Source organism: Fundulus heteroclitus, unplaced genomic scaffold, assembly GCF_011125445.2.
Source record: "Fundulus heteroclitus isolate FHET01 unplaced genomic scaffold, MU-UCD_Fhet_4.1 scaffold_100, whole genome shotgun sequence".
NCBI classification, from domain to species: domain Eukaryota; kingdom Metazoa; phylum Chordata; class Actinopteri; order Cyprinodontiformes; family Fundulidae; genus Fundulus; species Fundulus heteroclitus.
The window spans coordinates 880,738-906,706 of NW_023396466.1; the positions used below are offsets into that span (position 1 = coordinate 880,738).

Sequence of the window (25,969 nt, forward strand, 5' to 3'; positions counted from 1 at the left end):
AATGACTTACTGACCTATTTCCAACACTGAGAACAGGCAGTTAACTAAAACTGCATATGCCGTTTCTGGTCATGCTGGAAAGATATTATTTTATTGAAGCCACATTATGAATCTTAAAAGGTAAATGTTTTAATATTCCCACATTCTTTAGTGGAACATTCGTGCAAATGTATTTGTCACCTAAATACTTAAAAATCCCCAATTATAATATTTATGTAACACATGAATAACATGGGAAATGGAGAATATTTTTTATGTTGAACCTTCCAAATAAGCTTATTCGGGAGCTTGTTAAACAACCCAGCCTTCTCTTTAATAACTGGCCTAAAGAAAATGTGCTTATTTCTTTATGTACTTACAAGGAGCATCCTCCAGTGCAGCAACTACTGCTTTGCAAGTTCTGACTAGAAAGGTGCATTTTCCTGTTTCCTTGGAACATTAATAATAATTTATTTAAATGTGAGTAGTACGTCTAATAGTATTTTTAGTAATCTCAGAAAGGAAGCAGGTCACAGTTCTGTCATGTGCTATCAAAGAAAGCATTAAAGTCATTGGATATAGGTTATTGAGACATGCAGGTGCACGAACACAGCAAAACATGCAACTGGAAACTATTGGTAGATTGCAACAGATTGCAATAACAGTATTAGAGTTGAATTACTCACATTCTCCATATTTGAGTATCAAGGACAGATAAAGTCCATCCACCCATCCATATAATACTCTTAGAGTCGGCGTGGTAACTTTCTCCCATGGTCAATGAACTAGAGGCAGGGTACCCCCTTGACAGGGTGCCAGCCCAGTGTTCATCCAACTTGCTAAAGATATTGTTGTTACGCAATGTGTTAAAGCATGGTTCTTGAAATATAACGGCTACCAAAAATGCCATCCAAGCAGTTGTTTGCAACACCTAACACTTAATCATTGTTCACAGCATTTAGCACGTACTCAATGGTATAGCATTCATTAAGCTAACCAATATCACATAGTGCTTAGTTTTTAAATAAAACCAGCCACTTAAATTCTGAAAGGTTGTTTCATTAAATAGTACTTAAAACATTCTCTGATAAATTAACATAATAGTCTCAAGTCAGAGGCTTGTCTGTCGTTAATACCTTATGTACGTGTAAGACTGTGACAGCCTACTTTTTACTGCTGAAATGAGTTAGTGGCTCAAACCTTAATACTCATATGTACGCTTGCTTGTGAGTGCGTATTCCTATAAAAGTTTAGAAGGTGGTAAATTTCTATATTTCTGCTGTGTGACTGTCTAAATATGGGCGTGAGACACAACACGAACATGATCCTAGGGGAAGACACAGTCATTCTGATGGTATCCTGCCAAGTTCGTGCCACATGTTTTTACTGTTAATGTCCCCCTCACACACACACACACATGTTGGTATCTACATCACTGTGTGGACCTTGCACTGACTTCCATTTATTTTCTAATGCTTTCTATGCCCTAACCCTAAACCTAAGGTCACAGGTACAGACCTAACCTTAACCTAAACTGAATTCACACCTTAGCCCTAAACCTAAGCATTAGCCCAATTTGCATTGTGTGGACCTTGGAAAATGTCCTCACTATGCCAGTTGTCCACACAACGTTGGTCTACTGTCAAGTTTTGATCCGCACAACGATAGATAAACAAGTACACACTCTCTCTCACACACACCACTCACACACACTCATGAAGATACAATATATGTCTAAACCATTGAGTCATGAATGTGGCCCGCACAAGAAAACGTGTCCATCCTAAAAGGTTTACCAGAACAACAAGAGGTGGGCATATACAGCTTTTACTGGATATTCTAAAAACTAAGATCAAAAGTCATTGTCGCACATACAATTGTATACACTTTACCTACCACTACAAACACACGTTTTGGATTTCATGTGGTTCCTCCTGCAGCAGTAACAGTGAGACCGCTTGGGGCTTTGAAGTTCAGAGGCAGTAAACCTCTGGGAAACTCGCCCAGTCTCCACCCCTCACTTTGTAACTAATGAGCAGTTTTCCAAAACGCTTTATTATAAAGTAAAGGGAGGAGTTGTTAGTTCTAATCATTGTTACAAAAAGTTCTGGGCCTCACTGTGAACTTAAGCCTGGTGATTTCATCTACTGTTAGGAAATTTCTGGTCAGCTAAAAGTATTTTTTTTTTGGACATAAACTTTACACGTCTTTTCCTTTACATGTCAGCAGTCTGATACGTTTCAAAGTTTCAATAACATACCAAAAATATGAGTTGGATTCAAGGGAAGCAATCCAACACATATCCCAAGGGCAACACTGTCATCCTGAGGTGTACGGCATATATACAAGTTCTGGCGCTGGGGGATGGAGCAGTCTGCATTACTCTGATTCATCTTAAATGATGGATGCCTTCCTTTGGAGTCATGATCATTATTCCCAACCTACCTTGATGGAGGATGACTTTTAAAACCAAACTCCTCTTCTAACCTCCTTTATCCTCTTCTGCCATCAGTTTCAAAGATATTGAGCATGCAACAGATTTACGTAGATCAGAATTGACTTTTCCTTCTCCTACATGCTAAATTGCAGTTACTACTTATCTAAAAAATGCTAAAAGGCCATTTTTATAAAAATGTAGGAATTATATTTAGCTTAATGTTGCATGCAAAAGTTTAAGAAACTAAATAACGCCAAAGGTATAGTGGACGATCTTTTTTGGCTTTGAGTTCTGGAGGATCACCTTATCTATAATTTTGGGATATTTTCGGAAGTGAACTTTGATACAGGATGTTGTTTTCTCGTTTATTCCCTGCCAGACAGGAGCGTATACTGAACTTAGAACTTCAATCTAATTTAGCCATTGCGTAGCCTAAATACGTGCGTTGTACATGTGTATTATGCTTCTAGTGTAAATTTATCGATTGATTAAAATAAAAAGCTAACCTAAGCGTAGGACGCGCGTATGCCGCTTTGCTGCAATTATGTGCTGCAACGCGTCTGATGTGTTTCCTCTTTTAGCCGTTTACTGTAGCTCCACTGCTTTCACCATGCCATTTGAAAATGGCTGACAATCACAAGAAGTAAATTGTCTTACAAGTTTATGAGAAAAAGAGTAAGGCGTCAGAAGAAAGAAATAAGACCAGATTGTATTTGGTAGATTCTTTCACACGATTCCCCTGAAAAGTGGAAGAGTTGGTAAGATGGTCATGTGCCCAGTTATTAAAAAAAGGAACTTAGGCATTTCTTACCCGCACTTCCAGAAAAATCGTCCACTCTATCTTCTATATTAGAGAAAAAGCAAAAATAGGTAGGTGATTGGAACTGGCAGATTCCCGGGTCAGCAACAAAAGAGGCTGTCTTAAACACAATGGAGCAGACACAGAGAAGGTTAAAGCAACAACCCATTTTGTGTCCGGTCTTTCAAAACCAAAGTCTGTCCCAACCAATCAGCACACTTTGTGTTTGAGGCCCAGTTCATTTATTTTCCCCTATGTACTCATCACATCACATACCATACATCATTTCCCTGAACTAAACACACACACAGCATATTCACCTAAAAATAGATGTATATAATGCTAAATATTACCATGGCTTTTATAGCTTTTTATCTGGTACATTTTATCTGCATAAATAGCACCCTGCTTGAGCAGCTTGAAGCCTGCAGGCTAATGCAGTCCGTGAAGTGGTGTCAAGAATAAACATTTCTCCACCTAGGGTTGAGAAAAAAAAAGTTCAACTGAGTTGAACTGAGTGAGTAATAAAAAACTGTTTTAGTGTTATCACATACTGCAAGCTGATTCAAAACAAAAGGAGCTAGACCGAGAAGGTGTGGAGAGGACTCAGGGAAATGAATAATTTACTCAACATTCCTTCCTGCAAGCAGAGTGATGATGTCGGAGGCTGATAAGAGAGAAACGCATAGGGGAAGAATAGCTATCAATAATTACTTTGAGAGGTTCTTGGCTGTAATCCATAGCTCTGATTGTGTGGGATCATTGATACGTCTACATGCTCGTATGTACAGAGTTTGAACTTCGGGGCCTGTGAACACAAATATCCTCTTTTTAAGCCATCTGCTATGGTCTATGACTTTTCAATACGGAAAACAAACAGCTATTTTCCGCTTTGCTTTAAGTTGTAATTATTAGGTTTGTTTGGCATTCTGTAGACATATCTGAGTATGTGCGAGCTTCAGTATGAACCATCTTCTATGCTTGTGTGTGTGTGGGTGGGTGTGTTTTGGCCATGAAACCAAGGAAGTTATCAACAACAACAAAAACGACTCCGACTCTGGTTCCCATGAGCGCTCTGCCCACACAGTCTGCCACTGGTTAGTGATGCTGGCTATTGTGAAACCCTGCACAATGTCCCTGCAAATAAACCAGTAAATCACTGCTGAATCACAACGTCGCCATGATGAAATTACAGAGTAATTACAGGCCACATCAGTGTAGTCAACATGAAGTTCGATGTTTCTCAAACGATTGCTTTTTAGGCTTGGTCTTTAATTAGGGTGGAAAAAAAAGTGCAGGTTTGTGTAACCGCAGCATGTGATTGTACTATTATTGTTATTATTTTAATTACAGATCAATTTTGTAGATTTTTGTAGGCACTAACTATAACGTTGCAATGCCTTGGGTATAAGGCTCAAATCACAATTAGTTACCATAAAGGGGACATATGTCAGATTTCAGGAGAAGGGATCTTTTTTACTTCTCAGAGCTTGTCTTTAAAAATTTTTACTGTTACTCAAGCGAGGCAGGATGAGTATCCAGACTTATTAGCAGGAGCAGAGAACACAATCGAAAAAGCTTAGCTGGAAATTTAAAAAAGGATTCGGTAATCTGATACTAACCCTGTGGAGATCTTTCAAGTTGCTGTTTTGTTAGCACAAAACTCCCTTTATGTGTTTCTATGCTTCCCTCATGACTCAGCAAGCAAATAGGAAAATTTACAAAACCATCTACTGCTCATTACAGCTAGAAACGGACAGACTGTACATAGTCCTTGTAAATGATCAGCATGACACTTTGTTGATAACAGATGAAAGAATGATCGATGGGAATTTGGCATCATGCAACCAAGAAGAAAAAAGAAGAGAGAACAAAGCTGACATTAGAGAGCGAAAGAAAGATGGAAAGAAAAGACAGACGGTGAAGAAAAGCCTGGCAGATTTGGTTCGCAGGTGATATGACCCCAGCTGCAGCCGTACAACACGACGCCTTTGATTTGCTTCAGTTCAAACACATAGCAGGAGAATCACCTCACCGATGAAAGAGAGCCAAAGATATCAAGCTACAACTTCTTGGTTCTCTGAGGCATGGGGCATCGACACACACGATGCTCCAACAGGGTAAAAAAAAAAAAAGGTCACACAGAAGCATCGTCAAAAATCAGGAAAATGTCCAGGGGCCTACTTTCTTTGTTTTGCTTTTTTTTTCCATCACTTAGGCAAATATGGCTGCACACAAACACACGTACCTGTAGTTACTGCAGAGTTTGGATCACATCCCCCCCCACCCCCCGAGGGGCCTCGAACCTGGCCAGATGAGGAGGCAAAGAAAGAGGATGTATTGGAAAACAAAGAAAAAATCTGCTGTCAGGGTTGTCTGAGCAGATTGGAAAACAAATAAGGAGAAAGGCAGTGCCTTGCAAAACTAGCCAGGCACTTCAAGATTTTTCACATTTTGTGATGATACAACCGCATACTCCAACATATCGTATTGGGGTTTGACGTTCTAGAAACAGAAATAGTTGCACAATTGTAGAAGGACTTTCACATTTGTGAAAATGGTGGCTTGGATTTTCATTCCGCCCCCATTAGTCTGATACCTGTAAATGAAATACAGCACAAAGAACTGCCTACAGAAGTCCAGTAATTAGTACATAGAGACCACCTGAGAACATTTGTAAACAACTGCATCAAGAAGACCACCAAACACGCCAATATGGCTGCCAAGATGCCCGAGGTAACTCTGGAGGAGTCGGAAAGAGGGACAGGGAAGCTGGCCAGATTTGATGGGAAGGGGAGTGGAGCTAATTACAGGCCTATAAAGCAGGGTAACTGCATTAAACATACATCAAGTGCCACAAGAGGATGATTGGGTTAAAAGTATTCTAATGTATTAAAATGGGCCAATCAACGTCCAGACCTGAATTCAATTAAGAAGCTTTTGGCAAGGCTTTTAAATTAGTGCTCAGTTGCACAGACTGCTTATCTGACTGAGCTTGAGTTATTTTGTAATGGAAAAGTGATCTCTTTTTAAAGGAACAGTGGAGAAGAAAGGGCAACAAAGTGAAACTCTGTTAAAATGAGATGCTGGTCATATGTTTCAGCCTGCTTCAAAATAAATAAAATAAAAGGAGTGAGAAGATATAAAAATGGGAGAATTTAGATTCTCATACTCTAAATTCTTAAAATGTCACTATAAACCTGACTATATCTCATTCAAAACAGCTGGAGGCAAGTAAACAACCAGGATTCCTGGATCTCAGGGAAAAACACGTGGCAGGAAACAAAAAAGAAACAAATTGTTATCGTCCTTCCCACAAGAAATGATCCGATATGTCAGTGGACATTTTTGTATCTAAGCTTTCACATGCAGAGAGCGTGACATTTCTGGTTTTTGATTACTCAAGGTTAAAATGGCAAGATCTTTCTGATCGCTACTACACAATGTAACCTCAGAACTATTCCCAGAAGGCTCACACTCGAGCAAAGACAGAACGATGTCTCTGATGTCCCAGAAGAGGAGAAAATATGGGAGAAAAAGCCTTGTTTGAGGATTTTCACAGTTCTCAGCAGGCTGCGTGACTCTGCTTTAACTACCAGCTCAAGTTACCTTTATCTATCTGCTGTCTGTGCATGTCTGGGGGATCCAGCAATGTCTGTAACCATGGCAACCGCTGGGACATAGCACCGACAATCATAGGAAGCGCTGGCATATTGTCCAGAAGCCCCTTAGACACCCACACGCATATGGAAACTTCATGATCAAAATAAGGAAAAGGTCTCGCCTTTGGCATCCTCAGTCGTCCGCTGGGGCTTTCGTCTCTTTGTTCTATTGTTTTTTTGTCTTTTTTTTTTTTATCTTGAAACTTTTATATTTGCTTTAGAAAGGGGAGACGAGCTCGCTTGCAATATGTGACATTTATGCAGCAACCGAATCTTCAAAGAACTCCACCAGGGTTGTCAAAGTTTACACTTGCATCTCTAAAATAACTAGCCTCCACAGAAACTAATAACCATGGCATATGATTTCAGAATGTGAACCTATAGTCTTTGTGGACAACACAACCCAAGATGAATTATTTCTGAGAAAATGATTAAAAATGTGTTCAGTCTGCCTTCACTGTTCCCCTTTAGCTAAAAGGTTAGCAGCACCTCAAGGCTGCACAGCGCTCTGAGGACAGGCTGAAAGTTTTTGGCATCCATTCAAGCTGCAGGAACCTATAATCTTAGTTAGGGTAAATATTCATAAAACTCACCACCACAAATGAAGAGCAAGCAAACAAATTGAAATAGAAAAACAAATGTAGAGACTTCTTTCTGGCAACCCTACAGGTTGCAATAACGCGGTGATAGTGAGGTCTTTAAAGCATTTATTTCAGTAATCCATGCCCTTCGGTCAGAAGGGTAAGCCGCTTTTGCGCATGTGGAGTTATTCGAAAAGGGACTTGGGGAAACTTCTGGAAAAATCGCCGACCCTAGCTTTAATATTGATGATTATAGCTTATAGCAAATGAAAACCCCAAATTCTGCTTCTCAGACAATTCATCTATTACATAGAACAAGACCATGCTATGGCCAGTACACAATCATAGGCAAGACTAGCAGAAAGGCACCAGAGCTCACCACAGACAGAGGTATCCTGGACATGGGCTACAACCAGTGGCTTCATAGCATCTCCTGAATTAGAGAAGGTTTTTGGGCCAAGAAGAAAAAGGACTAAAGATTGCTGCTCAGAGGTCCAAATGCCTCTTTTTAGATGAGGTAATTTTTTTTCAGTCTATTCAGAAATCAAGGTACCAGAGGCTGACGGAAGAGGAGAGGCGCAGAAACCACGTTGCTAGAGGTCTGTTGTAAAGCTTCCGCAGTTATGTGGATGATATGGGGTCCACTTGGTTTTATCACGACCAAAGTCAGCGCAAAAAGCATTTCATGCTTCCTTCTGTTGGCAAGCTTCTCTGGGATGCAGATTTCACTTTCCAGCAGGACTTGGTAATAGCCCACACTGCCAAAATTACCAGCGCCTGCTCTCATGACCATGGTGTCACTGGGCTTGAATGGCCAGAAAACTGAAATAAACCCAACAGAGACTCTCTGGAGTATTGTCAAGCAGAAGGCGAGCGACAACAAAACAGGTAAGCTGATGGCCGCTATTAAAGCAACCTGTGCCTCCATTAAACCTCAGCAGGGCAGCGCTGCTTTAATTCACACATAAGGAGCCCCAACCAAGTGTTAAGAGCAGATGACTCACAGTTCTTGGACACACTTTACAGTAGGCTAACATATCTGTATTTAAAAAAACTTTTTTTAATCCGTCTTCTGCGATATTAAAATTTTCTTAGAAACTGAGTCAGCCATAGGATCAAAACTAAATACACACCGTGCCGTAAAAACCTAAAAAAAAGTTCCAATTTTAATATTGAATTACTGAAATTAATTCCAGATTCAATGGCATTCTGATTTATTAGTTATATGTGAAAAATGTTAGGGAGAAAATTAATTTTGGGGTATAACTCCTCTGATCCTCCTGTTAAAATAACAGATTTGATGAAAAGCTTAGAAAAGGAAGTGCTGGTAACAAAGTCATGTTCACTCAAGCTCAAATTACCCTTTGCAGGGATAAAGATAATTTGGATTAGGTCTACTTGGCTGAGCAGAGGACCCCTAATGAGGCAACATCAAAGAAAGATGGGACTGAATGAAATAATAAAAATTTGCCTCTTTACGAAATACCTATGGTGGTCCTTTTTACCCCCATAGAAAAAGTAAAGAAATACGGACATCATAGCCAAAACAACATCTTAAATTGGACCTTATAAGACATAAAGTTAAGAAAGTAATTAAAATCTGTTGAAACTGTACCATTTGTTTTGTTTGTTTTTTCCCCAAGTAATTTTGATCATGTTTACCTGTAAAAAGGACCAACAAGAACCCATTCTGCAAGTGCCATTGCAAATGCTAGAATTAATTGTCTGCAATATTCTAGGATGCCAGATTCTCTGCACATGTATACCATGTTCCTAAATAAAACTATATTCAAGATAGCTTTCTGATTGTTGACTTAATATTCTTGGGACTCTAGACGATAGAGACTCTAGAAAAATAAATAAAAGGCTTAAAGCAAATTCATCTTTTATTGCAGTAGGATAACCCCACTGCACAAAATGTAAAAAAAAAAAAAAAAAGAGAGATTATAACCTTTACTTTGAGCACCTCTAATCAATAGAATCCAAAGTTAAGAAATAATTAAACCAATAAAATCCGATTTGATTGCACTTTTTTGGTTGCTCCAAACAATCTCGATAAAATTAATGTAACTGAAGATCTTTTATTATTATTATTATATTATTATTATTATTATTATTATTATTATTATTATTATTATTATTATTATTATTATTATTATTATTGTACTTTTTTAAGTTGATCAGAGCTTCTCTGAATACATTTTTGGTCTCTCACCACTATGCTGGATGAGAACCCATATTTGTTTTGTCACCACTTACGGTGATTGGCAGGATAGTGGAGAAAGTTAAAAAAAAGTCTCGAAAGCTCAAGGTTGGAGAACTTCCAGCAAGACAACTGCTCCATAACAAACATCATATGCTACCTACAAATCCCAGAAGAGTTTTTAAACCCTTCTGGGATTTATACTGCTTAGGTCAAATGACACTAAGCCTGCATGTAGGTCTTCATGCCCAATTATTATTTATGTATTTATTTTTGCGTGGCTTTTCCTGTTGTAATTTTAATCAATCAGTCAGACTCCAGTGTGAGCAGCCTACAGCCCTGACGTGACCCTCACATGTAGATGAAAATGTGACGTCACATTCCACAGTTGACACATTAACCTGCTCCATCAGTGGTAAGACCTTTATTTTGAAGGTCAAGTCTAGGAAGAGGAAGTAGCATGTCAATGTTACCTCCTCAAGCTTTACACACGTGGAAGTCCTGTTGCCGGCCTGGAGTGTGAATAAACAGTCGCAGCTGCAAGTTGCAGCTCTGAGCAATGGGGTGTCGTTATGAAATAAAGCAGCACTCATAACATCTGCCATTCTTGTTTCGTCCATTATGGACATGCTTTTCATCATACAGCTGGAGAAATGAGGTCACTCTAAAAGCCATCATATATAATTTAGGACTACATATTAAAGTGGCCTGGGTCTAATTTAAAAAAAAAAAATTGTGCTCATAGGACTGTCAAACAAATATCAAATATGGGTCAATTGCATATAAAAAAAAGTCAAATTTGGGGTCACTTTGTCTTGAGGTGAATGTATCTAAAGATCAGGCTTTTTTGCAACAAACTCTCCAGGTAGGTAGGTGGTCTGTGTGAAAATGGCCAGGTGTTGTTAGTTCATGACATCATGAACTCTTTGAAATATTAGATTTCCAATATAACACAGAAATAGCTCATTGGACAAAAAGTCAACCTTCTTTCATGGCATTAACAATCCCCAGACCTAACCTGTATCAAAAAACTATGAAGTGATATTTTTGAGATTTTGTCATTTCTGTTTAAATGGGATTTTTTTTCCAGTATTGAATAAATTAATGAAAATTAAAGGTAGTATCCTGCTACTTCAATTTAAAAAAAAAAGGCTTTTTACACATCTTTACCAGGGGAGCTAGTAAATAGATCTGGGACTGTAAACACCGATCATATTCAAAACATATTCTGTCATCAAAACGATCCAAATGGTTTTCTCCACAGGGAAAGAAGAGAATCTAGCCGGGTCAGAGCATTAAGTTGTGCTGCAGTTCACACACACGCACAGCCACTAGTGGTCAGACTGGAAGGCATGAGGGAAGCTGGAGTGTGCTGGGTCCTGACCAGTTCATCGTACACTGCCTGCCAACAATCCACCACACACACACATATAAACACACACACCACTGCTTTGTCCAACCACAGCCTGGCACAGCGCGTCCGCTTATGTGTCTGTCTACGTGTTCCTCTGCATACGTGACCTTGTTTTTTGGGGCTGAATATCAGTGCGCACCGCTGGCTCCGGCGGTTGCGCTACGCTGTCCTTTAAGTGTGCACGAGCTCCAGAGCAAACAATGAAGGGCCTCCCTTAGCCCGTGTTTAGCGACCGAGATAAAAGGGCTGTCATTCCTCTCGCAAACACCAACCCACTTCCGGCTCCTTCCATCCAGAACGAGGAAGAGACGCACTTGTAGCCTCGGCGGTGTCAGAGCAATCTTATCTGGCCAATGAAGCTCCTTAAATGGATTTAGATTAAACGTAGAGGGGGAAAGCAAGTAAGGGCAAACTGGTACAACTAGGTCATTTTCCTCCCCTAGAGAATGACTGCTGCCCCCCCCCCCCTCCTCCTTCCTTTCCTCCAAACTCGCATGGTGACTTACCAACAGCTCTGCGATAGCTTTACTCTGCCCTGATGTGCAGACTGGCACAACAAACAAGAGGCGAAGACTATTTCCTTGTTTCCCTAAAAAGAGCTAAACCCATTTGGACCAAATTTCTTGCATTTTACTGCAGCACACAGCAGCGCTGCCTTTCCTTTATGTTTCTTCTAGCTCAGTCTAACAATTTTCCATCCTTTACCCCGGTCTTCCTCGAACTGTGGTCGACTGGTGAGACGCATGGTCTGCCCGCACTAACCAATAAAAAGCAATCATGCACCCCAGACATGTCGTTAGCTGATACGTTGTTCAGTTATGGATGCTGCAGGCCCTAACATCCCGCGTGCAGAGCGGCCAAAGGCGCCCCCGCTGCCAGCCGATGATGTCAAGCCTTTTGGATTCATCTCATGACCTCTCATGAAAAGTATCCTCTACTTGGCCGGCACCTCGACAAGCAAGATGACCTAACCTATAAAACTGACACCCGCGGTATTTTTACATTTTAAAAGAAAGTGAACCTGAGCCACAATCACGCAAAAGTGGAAATAACATTTCAGGAGGACTCTTCAGCCGGGACGTTAGATAAAAATAGAGATTTCCAACCCTTAGTACAATCTTTAGGAACCCTATTCAGGTGTTTCTGCCGTTTCAATCAAATCAAAGAGAACTGAATGCATCCAGTAGCAGAAGGGCCTGTATTCAGTTGAGTCCATCAATGCTGAACAGCTTTCCCTGAGCCTGCTGAAGAAAAGCATCCCCACAGCATGATGCTACCACTACACAGTATGTTTCCCTTTGTGAATGATATATTCGGGGCAATTAATGCTTCCTTTCTGGCCTGTCGGTTAAGATAGATAGCGAGTCTTGGCAGGTTTGCAGTGACGTTGTCCTCAGTGAGATGTTCAAAGCTTGGGATGTTGGGATATCTAACACATGGATAAAATTATGTACAACTTCATTTATAAACTTCATCCCTGTGATGTCCCTGTGTTCCTTGGTCTTCCTGTTGTTTGCTCACCAGTGTTATCTCTGAAACTCTTACCAGCCATTTTATACTGAAAGTAAATTACACAATAGGATCGCAATGGGTTTTACTTAGGGGTATTAAAGTGTAGGGGTCTGAGTATACTTGCAGTTTGTTGGTCTATCATCTGAAATTCCGATAAAATACATTGTATTTTGCTTTAATGAATGCTAAAACTTTTGCGAGGCTGGACGGTAGCAACAACTGTGCCGCGGCGTCGTTTGGGTTGTCAAGATCCCATCCATGTGCTTTCCAGACACTTCATCAAGCCGAGTCTTGACTTGCAGAAACTGAGAGATCCTTGCAGAACCACAGGCGAACTCTAGCTCTATGTTCTTGCAAATTCAATTTGACTCATTTTTATGCCGGGCAGGGTTCAACTGAGTCCACCGCCACAGAAAAAAAAAAGAAAAAAGAAAAAACGATGAAAGGAGCAGAAGGAGTAGAATTATAAAATGCAGCATTAAAACATTTTTAGCCTCAGACTGATTCATGTCTAAAACCGGGGATAGGAGGAACCACATTGCCCCCGAAGACCATGAATGGTGCTGGTATTTCTTTCCCCCTTTTCTCCTTTTTTTTTTTTTATCTTGGCAAGTTCCCTGCCACTGGAGGAATGCCTTTTTCTTATTCAGATGCATGTGTACATGTGGGTATTTGTGAAAGTCTGAACAAAGAGAGCCAGTGTTGACAGCGGGACACAATCAAGCACTCAATGGATAGCTATTAACTCATCACACACACACACACACACACACACACACACACACACACACACACACACACACACACACACACACACACATTCCAGGGTCCACAGTTGAGAAGCACTGACATTCAGGCCCAAGCAGCCAATCAGCACGTCTCACTGCAGCCACAAAGGAACCAGTCAATGAGCAGCAAGAGGGCTGTTGGGATTTTTTTGTGAATTAAATATCCTCCCCCGTCTTGACAATCTTCCTCCTTCTTTTAAATCTCCCCTAGTTCCGTGTTTTTCCCAGGGTGGATCTCAGAGTGCTTAGAGGTGGAGAGGAGAGGCCACTGGGCACAGTCCACCTCCCACTCACTCATGCATGAATCACTCTATTGTGGGTTGGGTTCAGTGGCAAACACTGTTGCTTTCGATTTCAGAACTTAGTTTTGGACTTTATTTTTGACAACGACTTGGATCTCATCCACTTGCTGTTGTTTGGCGTGGATTAGAACAGGCACCAGCTATGCGACACCAAAACTAGCTATTTCATTGATTTTATTTTTCTTGCCATCAGATTCAAATCACATTGCAAAAGAACTGACTGTAGTTAAATATCCGTCATATTTGGTATTATATACTTTGCTTGATAATTTGTCATCAAAATCAGAACAGGACATAAGGTGACAGTCTTTAAATTTAAAACTTATAACACTCAACATTTGAAACCTTCACTCCGTAAACAAATCAAAGTATATTCAGAAGTGATTTACTACACTACTAGTTATGCAGTCCACAAATCTGGCCTTTTTGGAAGAGTCTCAAGAAGAAAGGTATTGTTTAAGAGACGCCATAAAAAAAAATCCTTTTGCAGTTTCCCATAAGCCGTGTGGACGACACAGCCAACATGTGGAAGAAGGTGATCAGGTCAGATGAAACCACAGTTGAACTTTTCGGCCTACATGATCGCTACATGCGCCGCCCACACGGTGACATGATGGTGACCGTGCTGTGGAGCTGCCTCTCTGCAGCAGAGACAGGGAAGCTGGTTTCAGTCGACGCAGAAGATGCTGCTGAGCTAAACCCAGAGCAATACTCCATATTCATGTGTCAGAATTATCTAGTCAAAGCCCAGACCTAAATCTAATTAGGAACGAGTGGCAAGGTTAAAGAAAATGCTTTTTTCAGATGCCCTTTGATCATTCTGAGTAAGCTTTTGCAAAGAAATGTCTTGATCCAGGGTGTACTGACTGAGTACAAATCCATAAACATTTTCTGACCTCTTTACAACTATACGCTACTTTGTTTTTGATTATCACGAAACAACTCATTAAAATACAATGAAGTATGTTCTTGTAATGTGAGAAAATGAGAAAAAGTGGGTACTATCCCATTTACAAAGCCATGTAGATATATTAATAACCCCCAAGAAACCGTTCAATTCTATCAACCTTTGTGTAGGTGGCTACTTTAAAAAGAAACTGTTTTTCCCCATTAATCACACACTGAATCAATTAGGAAGCAAAAATATGCGAGAAGCCCAGTCAGTCCATGGTCTGGTCGGCATCCTAATGTTAGTTGGAAAAGCAGAGGCACCACACCCATCAACAAATACACCCACATCCAGGCATACAGCAGGATGATAACACATAATTTGAGAATAATTATGCAAACTTGAGGTTACGCGAAGATTAAAAGTTGTGTTTGCACTCCCTACTCCTTACATAGAAGACAGTTTTCTAAATGTGAGGGGGTTTCCAGACTGAAAATGGTGTGTGTGTGTGTGTGTGTGTGTCCGTTACACCTCTGTTACTTTGCTATTATGTAACTCAGTTTTATTGGCTGCACTTCTATTATGTCACACATCTGTGAAGATGACGGCTTCACAGGTTCGCTAAACACTGCAACACATGAATGTACCTTGCCATGCAAAGATCTCGTTCCTCTGTAACTCACTTCCAAGTGGACAGACTCTCTTGTAATCTTCTAAACTGCCCTTTGCAATATTTCTCCATTCTTTCAGGGTCTTTTTCTTTAATTACAGGCTGTATTTTCATTTGTTTTCAACCCAATCCTGTACCAGCATTTTATTTTCTCCATTTAATTCTGACATATATTTAAAACCAAATATTTGCATACACTGTATAAAAAGATACTGTTTTTGCTCAAACTGTCCACCAGTAAATCAGACAAGTTGTTCTGTTTCAGATCTGTTAAGGTTACCGAATTATTTATATTTGCTAAATATAAGAATAATGAGTGAAATACATTTTTTTAATGTCTTTTGAAGTTCAGAAGTTTACCTACATCTTAATTAGCACGTAATTAAACTACCTTTTAAACTGCATAACTTGAGTCAAACACTTTTGGTATCCATCCTCCAGCTTCTCACAACAGTTTGCTACAGATTTGGGCTCATTCGTAACTCGTAATTCACAACTAATTTAGCGGTGATAGAGTGAATTTGGGAGAACTATTTGAACAAAAGCTTTAACCACCTGACTGATGCCTTGTGATTCTGCTTTAATAGTTCCCTATAATTTAGTTTTCCTCATGATGTAATCTATTTTGTGAAGTGCACCAGTCCCTCCTACTGAAAAACACCCCACACCATGGTGCTTTTCAGGTTTACAAAAGATTTAAAGCATTTCAAAACAGTATAAATGTATACACTTTCATACTGTTCCAGTAGTTGAACGTGCTTTAATGACTGCAAGAAGCTGTTTGAGACACTTATTTTGACGTAGGAAAGGATAGTAGTTGTTGAGTTGTCCTGTTCTGCTGAAAAAGTAAACATGAACACTCCCACCTCTTTTAAATTGTTTATGCGGCTGCGTTTTGAGTGCTCAGTAAAAAAGAAGGCAACAATAGAGTGACAGACAAGATTTAATAATAGTTAGATGCTAAAAATTAATAAGTTTGTATGTGCTTCAAAGTTTTCAGTGGTAATTTAAAGTTTTTTATTAGTCTGGTCTGTATTGACCTTCCTTGTAAAATCTAAAATACCTTGACAGACCAAACCTGAAGAGGATTATTCTGCAGTAAACAGAGATTCTTGAAAACAATGTTTGGGATTTATAAATCCTTTATTCTGTTTGTAAAAACACAAAAAGGGCATTTTTAATGGCTTTGTGGCAATGGGATAGCCTAAGTTTGATACAACCATGAAAACTTCAGTACATAAGCTTCTTAAACCTGGGCGAAGTTATTGTACACTGGTTGAAGATTCTTAAAAACACAGTTTGAGATGTCTGAATTCTTTTTTTTTTTTGTGTGTGTGTGTGTCAAAACAACAACAAAAATGTGATTCCTAGTTGCCCTAAAGATTTAGCACAAATGAGGTCCTGCTGTGTTATTGTGAACCCCGTATGCTGCATCATCCTGTGAGTTATTACTACATCTCTAACATTTGTTTTATATTTTTAGCTTTTGATTACATTTTAAGGTTTTAACATGTCAATGATCATGCTTACTTCACTGTTCCCTTGAATTGCCCTTTGGGAACAAATAAAGTTTTATTTAATTGAATTGAACATAAATGCTGCCCACTATTACACACCTCATGCTATGTTACATATCTACAAATGTTGCACCTATTTTTGAACAGGTTTCTGTTGGTCTGCGATTTGTGACTCAACCCACAGACCAAATCGCCATCCGTCAGCACAGAACCGCAACAACCACAGCGATTGCTGCCAGTGTTTTCGAATAGAATATTTGCTTGAGGCAGTTATACAGTCCCTTTCCACCTATGTTTGAAAGGGATGAAATCCAACTTGGTGTCAGCTACGACTGGATGGCAACACACACACACACACACACACACTCTGACAAACTAAAAGCTTGGAGCCACAAGCACCTGTGAAAAGACTCACATGCTTGAGGAAATGCAAGGAAACCGTGGCTCAGATTTATACTGCTCTGTAATGAACTCCCACTCTGATGCCCATCCACCCACCCATCCACCCACAGACAATCTTCTCAAGCAGAGAATCGACTACAACACTGGAATAACGCTTATAACTGGAGCAATACTTGGAATTTAAAACAAAGGACATGCAAACCGAAACCTTTACCAATACTAAAAGCCACAGCTGCCACTGATCAGTGAAGGGAGGGGTACACGCACAGTGCATAGCCTTAGGGAGTGAATTTACTACTTTTCTCCCTGTTGGTTGAGGCTTTTGGACAAGTTTACACACAGCGTAACAACTCATGCCCTGATATCATGTTTTATTCCAGGAAAGCATTGATTAGCCAATCCGTGACAGGAACTAAAACAGATTTCATGCTTTCTCACACATTCATATGCACACTATCATTACCATGCAACTTTACATTGCCACTGCATTGGCATCAGACACCAGGTTTAGACTGCTGAAATGGTCCAAACATGGAGAGCTTATCTAATAATGCCTTTAATTATCAGTCAAGTTTTTAAATGGTTCTTCTTTTATTCACCAAGGAAGCAAACAGCAGTGTTTGCTTCCTAAGGCGCAATAAATAAACCATAAACAGTGCTGTGCAAAAGCATTTGCCCCTTCCAAATTTCTTAATTTTTTGCCTATTTGGCAAACTCAAATGTTTCAGGACATCAAACTAAATGCTGTTCTCAAATGATGATTTTATTTGTTAAGGCAAAAAAGCCAACCTGGCCTTATGTGAGGAATGAATTACCACCATTGGTAAATCATGAACTAAATGTAATCAACCAAATTCTATTAAATTTTAAATTTTCCTGAGCCACCAGCAGGCCTGATTACTACTGCACCACCTTACAACCTGTAGAATCAAGAAATTACTACATAGAACTTATTTCACAACAAAAGTAGGCAAAAGATCTCAAACAGCAACACATCACACTCACCATGAAAAAACATGGAACAGTGGTGAACACGTCCAGGATTGGCTAGCCACCAAAAGTGCATCAAAAACTCAATTAGGTGGCCAAAAACATCTTCAAACTGTTAAGATCAGTGTTCATGGCTAAACAATAACAAATGAGTAAATATGGTTCAGTTCTAAGGGGAAAGAAAGGGCTAACCATGAAGAACATATAGGTCAGTCTAACATTTCCCCCCAAAAAAACATCTTAATGATCTCTAAAACCTTTGGGGAAATATTCAGAGAACTGACAAAAAAAAAGTGGAACTTTATGGAATGTGTCAGTGTCCCATTACATCTGGTTTAAAACTAGTGTTGCGCCGATGCCATTTTTTGGCCCCGATACCCGATACCTGGCTGTGCAGTATCGGCCGATACCGATACCATCTGTTTGAAATTGATGTGTGTGTATATATGAAGAACTGCATACTACTTGGATATAAAATAATTGTCATCATGGCATTGTCAAGCTGCTACCTTTGTAAATCAGGAAAAATACTAATACAAAGTGAATCCATTAGAACTAGTGAGTGTCGGGAGAGAGAAGGCTGCGTTCAAGTGACATACAAACATCAAAATGGTATCTGTGACCTATTTGTTGGTACTCGCCAATACCGATACCACCATTTTAGTGCGGTATCGGGGGCCCCGCCAATACTGGTATCGGCATCGGTGCAACACTATTTAAAACTAACCCAGCATTTCACGAAAAGAACTTACCTACAATCAAACAGGGTGGTGGTTGGCTTAAGCAACATTGTTGCTCAAGCCAATATGTTCTAGATTTTAATGGTAATTTGTCATCTGATGCATATGTTTTGAACCCAGACACACAAGTGAAAGGGTTTTAAGCAACATAAAACAGCACATCAATCATCAAACCTGAAATCATCTCAACTTCTCTTGAGATGATTTTCAAAGACCTTTCACATTTGACAACTGAACAGTTTAAAGCTATTGTGTGTTGCATCCGAGTCATTCTCTCTGCACTTCAATGGCCAGTTTTATTCATGCCAATGGTAAGGTATGGTAGGTTCATGCTGCATCTGGCCAAAAACATTAAACTCTCATGTTGACGCATGACCCAAATAAAATAAAAGTGTGCTGCAGTATCAAAGCACTTTTAGGACTAAATGTTTGTCTTCAAGGCCTCTAAAAATTTTGCCTAGCAATAAGTTGTGTGGGTACTTTTATTCTCATTAACTATATGCAGTTTCTACTTCAGCAAATTTGGATTTATGAATGGAAGAAGGACATTGAGCAAATGGCTGGGGGCAGGAATTGGACAATTTCCTTCTTGATTAGTGCTAACCGTTATACTCTTCGGTGTGTAAGTCGTTACTAAAGGAACAAGACTCAATGTTAGCTGTTTTAATAGGCGTTTTAATTTAGAGGAAGCGTGAAAGTGCAAATTGCCGGTATCATAGGTGCACCTCAACATTTTCAATGAGGCGACTTGCTCTATCCTCTTATCAGCTTTTAGTCAGCAGCCAAACACGCCAATGTCTAGTGCCCAGCAATCCTTTTAGAACACGTTCTATTCAGGAGTGTTGATGCTGCTGATAAACTATCTATAGCTGAGGTCCAGTTTTCTGGTCTGTCTCGTCTGTTTTAATACAATGTGTGTCAAAGGCAACAATTGACAAGCTTTTGTAACATGCCTTTAGAATAATTTAAAAAAGAAAACTATTTTCTACAGTTACATAGTTGTTGTTCATACGGCAGTAAACAGCATTTTCAGCACATAAGTGGAAGATTGAACATACAACAGCAAAATTGCTCTGCTTGAGTTTTCAAACCCTGTGGGTAATGTAGCACGCTGGATTTGGAAATGTTGGCAGCGTACATTCTCGGGGAAATCTATTCAGGAATATGTATGCTAATTGCTAATATAAGATACAGACAGCTTAAATTGGTATAATGTTGTATTCGTTTTAAAATAACAGCAAGCCTTTATTTTACATCACCTCTTCTCTCACACAAAAACATTGTGACATCACTGCTGTTCCTAATACAAATAATTCATGACCGTTAAAGAAAAAAATCTAATCAGCTAACATTGGTATCAGGAGATCAAAGCTTTATAAAACCAGAGATCAGAAATTGACCACATCTCTACATGTTTCATCTCTACAGCCTAGGGCTGGACAATAATTCAATAACAATATATATTGATCGATAGATGTATGTGGATAATAGAAAAAAAAGTCAATAAAAAGTTCAATAAAATAACCTTAATTTTTCTTTCATTCCATGTAGATTAATATTACAGTCATTACATCCTCCCAACCAATCACAAACACCGACCCAGGAACACTCCGTCACCAAGCTCCGCCCCCTTCAAAGAGTTCAGAGAGTAAGCGTTCTTTTTCATTTTTAAATTGCCAATGTTTTAACTTTGCCAATTTGCTTTTAAATCACAGACTTTGAACCATATTTTTTAACGGTATTTAACCTTAATTAATAATTAAGCCAGAGATGAAAATTACAAGTAACTTTTAGTAATAGTGCTTAAACTTTAAATGTAACTTTCTCCTGGTGCAATTCAGCTTTTTCTCCAGACACCATTTTGACATTTCACATGAAGCTATTTTCCAAAACCACAAGCTGCACATTCCTTCAAAGTAACTGCAAGTTGTAATTTCATGCAAGATCCAACAACTTGTGGGGTCTTTTTTTTTTCAGGAGGACAGTCACTAATTTAACTCTGCATCGTTACAGCAGTTAGACACAAGGCAAAAACAATCCCAATAGTGTTTGTGGGTGTCCATATCAGATGAAAGCAGACTTCTATTTGCTGAAGCAATACACAAGCTTGCACGAACCCACAGACGCTTCCAGATTCCTTAAAGTTCATGAAGAACACTCTTTGTGGCCCTGCAAAAGTCACTGTGTCCATATAAGCTCAAGTTTCAGCAGGCAAGACCCTCTAATTCATTCTCTTTCAATCATTCACACACAAACACATACACTTATTCAGGCATCTATCATCTTCACAAAAGTCCCCTGGACATGCCGGGGAGTAACAGTAAAACACAAGTGTATTGTCTCAGTTCTCTGACCCATTTCTGACACCCTTCAAGAAGAAGAGGAGACACACAACAAATAGTTGTTGTCACTAAATTGCCCTGTCAAGAGAGGTAGACACTCATTGGAGAACATAATAGAATGTTTATGTAATAAACAAAGGCTGAAAAAGCCAAAAAAAAAAAAAAAAAAGCAACAATGGTCACATAAGGACAAACAGGTTTATATAGTCAAATAGTTAAGTTTTTACAGCAGCTTGAATTAGCACTGATGAATTGATAAGACTGGCATAAAAAGGAGCAAGACTGATGGAATGAGTGGACGTGGCGGGAGTGGTAGGGCTCTCTCAGCATGTGTGTGTGTGTGTGTGTGTGTGTGTGTGTGTGTGTGTGTGTGTGTGTGTGTGTGTGTGTGTGTGTGTGTGTGTGTGTGTGTGCCACATCTATTCTAGGAGAATTCCAGAGGGGAGACCCTGTGACTGACCCCCACCTCCCAGGACATGACAGAGTATAGCCACACTGCAGGCGCACCTATGTACACATATGCATGCACGAGTGTGTGTGTGCGCGTGCACACCCTCTCACACACACACACACACACACACACATACACACACACACACATAGACCCTCACCTTATACTTTGACTGAAGGACACATAGGAACCAAATACATGGCACTGCACTGCAAGCACAGCATTGTTTACCACAGACACAAAATGTTCTGATAGTTGCTTGATTTATGAAATTTGTTTCTGGTAAAGCTTTTCTGTGTCCTTTCAGGTCAAAGAGTGCTGCAGAATATCCATAGTCCTTTATTTATGCAACTACAGAGTGTTTAAAATCTATTTTGGCTTCTAAATAAATAACCTACACACTAATTTAGCATATTACATTTTCATATGCTATGATAAATCATGTAAATATCAGAAACTTTATGGGACCTTTCCAGGAAAACCAAATAAATTAACCCCTGCTTTGTGTAGCAATGTTATTTCTCATTAAATGTGACATTTAGTTATTGGTAATTTAGCTGATCTGATTTTCCCCCCTTGTTTTGAGACCTAGAAAGAAAGAAAGAGAGAGAGAGAGAGAGAGACACAGAGAGAGACACAGAGAGAGAGAGAGAGAGAGAGAGAGAGAGAGAGAGAGAGAGAGAGAGAGAGAGAGAGAGAGAGAGAGAGAGAGAGAGAGAGAGAGAGAGAGAGAGAGAGAGAGAGAGATTTGGCATCAGGTTCTTTAATAGAGGTAGTAGTTTTGAAACCAGCAGGGAATAAATTACTTTATAGATACATAAAACTATACATTCCTATATTTTATCTTCTTTTTTTATTCACCTAAAAAAAACAGCTTGAATAACATCAGAGGGGAACCTCCAGCTGTGTGAAAGGAAAACAGCTAACGACAAGACCTCTATTGTTTTATGCATCTACTCTTACCAGATATGCATTACTATTTTTTTTTTAATCGGATTGTTACTCAACTAAACAAAGGGTTTTAAAGGATGAACATCCTGTTGGTTGCCATGTTTAAACAGAGACTATTTTGAATAGGTAAGAAATATAATTTTAACTCTTTGACGCTGTTGATCGTCGCTTAGATCCGAATGAGGGGAAACAAATGGCCAATTCTGACCTTTTTCCAATGGACTGGTCCATTACTATTTATTTAGGTTTTGATGAAAGCATAAAAAACAAATTGAACAAATACAGAGCAAATATCCATAAAATTTAGTGGAAGATTTCAAGTGCTTATTGTGTAGATCATCATTGCTTTTTGCTATTCTCCTCTTTACGGGGTAACACAGGTATGAAAAAGGTTAAATTATCGGGTCATTTAGTCAGGCAATCTGCTCGGACAGCCAGCCTACAGTCGGCTGCAGATTGAATCTGCTGTTCATAGCTTGGCAACTGTTGTCTGAACATAGCGCTAAATTAATAATGCTCCTCCAGTTTCCACAAGCACCACTTTCCTTGTTTTGCTTGAGTGTAAAATATTTCCAAACAGCCCAATTTGGCTTTCTTGTGAGCAAGGGCTCATCCCTGTTATCAGCGATATTGTCCATCATGCCGTGTCCTAAGCCCTTTCAATCAAATGCCAGAAAAGATGCTGGTGTAGAGGGAGTTTTTTTCCAGCACTGCCCCTGCTCTTGTGTACTACTGGTCAGCTGGCTGAGCTATCTGCACTTTTCTAACTTGCTTTCCCTGAAAGACAAATTCAGCTTTTTGGAAATAGTTTTCGCTTCTGCAAACAAAAGCAGCACCACCCTTTCCTCTGCTTCATGCTTCTGTTTTAAAAGTGCAGCGTTCTATCTAAAAGCCGCCTGTGGTATTAAGACTGCAGGCTGCCTATCTGAGAATAGAGAGCCAGGACCATAACACAACTTATATCACATACTTGTGTGGGTTACTTCATAAAGAGAAGAGCAACAAAAAGTGATAAAATTCTGCACATTCAGCACTTATAGGTAGTTTATGCTAGATTCTTGCTGATGTGTCTCTATCCCAGTTACGATACCAGTAAATAAACATCAGAACATTATTACAATTCTAATGATGAGAAATGTAATCTCATTTTAGCAGCATTAGGAATAATGAAAGCATTTCTTATTTGAATAATCAATTAAAAGATGTTAATTTTTGCTTATATCTTTTCATGTTAATGCTACTTTAAAGTAGGGCTTGCAGCTGGGAAAGAGGGCATACCCGAATGGAGAAAACAGCGGGAATTGTTATATATATATATATATATATATATATATATATATATATATATAGGTAAATATAAATATATTGGGGTTTTTTTATACAGCACTTTGTGTCCCAATGGGTTAATGAGTTTCAAACCGTCAGTATCGTGATACATTGAGGATGTGACATTTTTCCTCACAGTCATCATATGGCGATAATCTCATACTAGCCCAACCCTACTTCCAGGTAACACTGTAGCAGCCTTGTGTCAGCCAGCTGATCAGCAGTGTGCAGGGAGGAGTCGAGTCAGGGTAACCCTGCCTTCCTCTATATGACACACCCGGAGAAAATTCCTAATCACATCAGCACCTTCTCTGGCAATTTCTGAAAAGGACTTTAAACTGCAGGAAGTAGTGTGACAGAAGACTGCTGTGGTTATAAAACCAGAACTCTTTAAAACACACATCGATACCAGTAACGGTCCAACACTTACTGCAGCCAACAGCTTCTCTGATCATTTACTGAAAGAGATTGTAAAACTGCACTCAACAGAGGCAGTTAAACGGAATTGCTTTTCCAAAATCGAGTTACTTTTCCTCAGAAGGTCCGAGCTCATTACCTAGAGCCAGACCACTTGTTGTTAGAGCCCTTCTTCAGGTGCCTCTATGTAAGAGCCTTGGCGTTAGATGTCCCAACTTCCCCTCGCACAACTGGAGGTTCCCCCCTGATGTGAGAGGGCACGAGCGCGCGCGCAGGCGCGCCATGCACGTACCGCTTAGCGCGCGCAGACCGGAATATGTTAACACAAAATATCTCCCAAATCTATCCCGGGAATTTGACTCATAAGCCCCAATGACGTCGCTACAGCGCACAACACAGCGAGAAAGAACGTAAGTTCCCCTAAAACAGAGAGCTGAGGACGGCACTCGCTCTGACACCTTCGTCTTACCTTCTTTCCGCGCGGCTCACTCCTCTTTCAGACGAAAACTCTTGTCACGACGAGAGGCTCCGCGCAGCCAAGCAAAAATCAAACCAGCTGCGGCTCCGCGGCCGAGGAGAGACTAGACGGAGCGGAGGTTTGCTCCAACACGCAGGGGCTCCTGGTGTGTAAGCGTCTCGGTGTGTGTGTGTGTGTGTGTGTGTGTATGTGTGTGTGTGTGTGACAGCTCATGGAGAGAATGAGCAGTGAGAGGAGAACCGGGGAACTTAGGGGGGAGTTCCCGTCAACAGACCGGCGGGGCGGGGGCTTCAGAAGACTGGCGGACAGGGTCGGTTTTTTGTTTTGTTTTTGTTTTTTTTACGTTTACAAATCGTCGGCGATTCTCTATGAAATGCTGCATTAACACATCTCGCAATAAAACATTCTTTTAAATAGACAGATAGATGGGTAATAGGGATGACTGATTTCATGAACAAGAATTGGGTTTTAATTACATATATGCAAACATTCATAGACACACACTCGTTTTGGTTTAATGTCCCTTAGAAAGCCGCAGAGAAGTCCCAAAGTTTTGCAAGCACCAGTGGCTGGCATGGCATGCATGATGCCACCCTGGGCAAGCTCCTTTTTCTGCCCCACAGTTCACGCGAGATGGCACCGATTCATGAAAAGCAGCTGGTCAGCATTAAAAAAAAGAAGGATAAACAATACAGATTTTTTCGATTGATCATTGAGAAGGGCATGACTATTTCTCAATGTGTATTATTCTTTAAATAAAATAAGAAATAAAAACTCCCAGTTTTATTCTTCAAATGTGAGGTTCATGTTTTTGATAGATAGATAGATAAATAGATAGATAGATAGATAGATAGATAGATAGATAGATAGATAGATAGATAGATAGATAGATAGATAGATAGATAGATAGATAGATAGATAGATAGATAGATAGATAGATAGATAGATAGAGTTTTTTCAAGATCCTTTGAACTAAAAGGTTCAAAGGATTTCTATTCTCTAATAGACAGCCAGAAATATGCCAGGAGTCTCTTGATGGCTTCAAAAAATATATTGCTGCTCTGCATTCTGCTGTGAGATGTTTATCCAAATATTATTGGTTGCGTATAGTTGAAGAAA

General features: G+C 39.7%; 1 long non-coding RNA gene across 1 annotated transcript in view; it reads right to left on the minus strand.

Annotated features, from left to right (window-relative positions):
• The window catches only part of LOC118558108, a 69,991-nt gene extending 44,924 nt beyond the window's left edge, over positions 1-25,067 (minus strand). Inside the window, exon 1 of the long non-coding RNA XR_004928157.1 lies at positions 24,842-25,067. This is a non-coding gene — a long non-coding RNA (uncharacterized LOC118558108). The remainder of the gene's footprint in view (positions 1-24,841) is intronic.
• Positions 25,068-25,969: the final 902 nt, after the last annotated feature.